The 1,995-nt window shown below is 47.0% G+C and overlaps 1 pseudogene; it reads left to right on the top strand.

Moving 5' to 3' along the window:
• Nucleotides 1-421: 421 nt before the first annotated feature.
• LOC126261087 (5S ribosomal RNA) lies at nt 422-539 on the top strand (annotated as a pseudogene).
• The last annotated feature ends 1,456 nt before the right edge of the window (nt 540-1,995 follow it).

The following is a 1,995-nucleotide window of genomic DNA, read 5'->3' on the forward strand; positions in this document are numbered from 1 at the left end:
TGAGCTATTCCTTATTGCTTTATCTATAGCCTTAGAGGACTTCAAGCGTATCTCGTCATTCCTTAGTACTTCCGTATCCCACTTCTTTGCGCACTGATTCTTCCTGACTAAAGTCTGAAACTTCAGCCTACTCTTCATTACTACTATATTGTGATCTGAGACTATATCTGCTCCTGGGTACACCTTAGGATCCAGTATCTCAGTTCGGAATCTCCGTCTGTAATGATGTAATCTAACTGAAATCTTTCCGTATAAGCCGGCCTTTTCCAAGTATACCTCCTCCTCTTGTGATTTTTGAATAGAGTATTCGCTATTACTAGCTGAAATTTAGTACAGAACTCAATCAGTCTTTCTTCTCTCTCTTTCCTTGTCTCAAGCCCATATTCTCCTGTAACCTTTTCTTCTACTCCTCCCCTACAACGCCAATGGCCTTGCCGCTGTGGTAACACCGGTTCCTGTCAGATCACCGAAGTTAAGCGCTGTCGGGCTGGGTTAGCAATTGGATGGGTGACCATCCGGTCTGCTGAGCGCTGTTGGCAAGTGTGGTGCTCTCAGCCGTTGTGAGGCAAACTGAGGAGCTACTTGATTGAGAAGTAGCGACTCCGGTCTCGGAAACTGACCGCCGGTGAAGTGGTGTGCCCCTCCATATCCGCATCCGGTGACGCCTGTGGGATGACACGGTGGCCGGTCGGCACCGTTTGCCTTCATGGCCTGTTCGGGAAGAGTTTCTAATTCCCCTGCAACTGCATTACAGTCTCCCATGACTATTAGAGTTTCATCTCCCTTTACATACCGTATTATCCTTTCAATAGACTCATATACTTTCTCTATCTCTTCATCTTCAGCGTGCGACGTCGCTTGCATACATGAAGTGTCTTTGTCGGTGTGTTGTCGATTCTGATAACAACAACTCTACCACTGAACCGTTCACAGTAACACACTCTCTGCCCTACCTTCCTATTCACAGCGAATCCTATACCCATTATACGATTTTCTGCTGCTGTTGATATTACCCCATACTCACTTGACCAGAATTCCTTGTCTTCCTTCCCTTTCACTTCACTAACCACTTCCATATATAGACTGAGCCTTTGCATTTCCCTTTTCAGATTTTATAGTTTCCCTACTACGTTCATGCTTCTAACATTCCGCGCCCCGTCTCGTAACATGTTATCCTTTCGTTGATTATTCAATGTTTTTCTCATGGACACCTCCCCCTTCGCAGTCCCCTCCCTTTTTTAACTAAGGCCACATGTCCTGTGGACACACGTTACGTGTCTTTAATGCAGTGGTCTCCATTGCCATTTGTATTCTCATCCCGTTGATCATTTCTGACTCTTCCGCCTTTGGGGCAGTTTCCCAACCTTAAGGCAAGAGAGTGTCCTGAACCACTGTCCGCTCCTCCGCCCTCTTTGACAAGGCCGTTGGCAGAATGAGGCTGACTTCTTATGACGGAAGTCCTCGGTCGCCAGTGCCGATTACTACGAGGGTTGACTGGAAAGCAATGCCTCCATCTCCGCAACTCTTCAACAGTTGGCAGCATTGGTATGCGGCAGGTACTGGCTTGTTTTGTAGCCTCTTCTCTAGAGCCCCAGTTGGCAGGAAGCCTTCGCATTGAATGATTGTGTTGTTACAGTGTAAAGAATGGAGCCCTGTGCAGACGGTCGGTCGATGCGATTTAAGCAACGTGCAGTCATTGAATTTTTGACAGCAGTAGGTGTCACCGCAAAGGAGATCCATCAGAGAATAAAAGCAGTTTATGGTGACTGTGTTGATGTGAGTAATGTGCGTCGTTGGGCGAGTAAGTTTATAGATGTTGAGGCGGGAACATCTGACCTGCGTGACAAACAAAGAGTTGGACGTCGTGTGACAGCAACCACCGAGTTTCGCAAGCAAAATGTTGACAGATTGACCCAGGACGATCGTCGTATCACTCAGAGAGAAACTGCAAGCACAATCGGCATTCCACAAGAACGTGTTGGTCACATTATTGCT

This window comes from Schistocerca nitens, chromosome 5 (genome assembly GCF_023898315.1).
Source record: "Schistocerca nitens isolate TAMUIC-IGC-003100 chromosome 5, iqSchNite1.1, whole genome shotgun sequence".
Classification (NCBI taxonomy): domain Eukaryota; kingdom Metazoa; phylum Arthropoda; class Insecta; order Orthoptera; family Acrididae; genus Schistocerca; species Schistocerca nitens.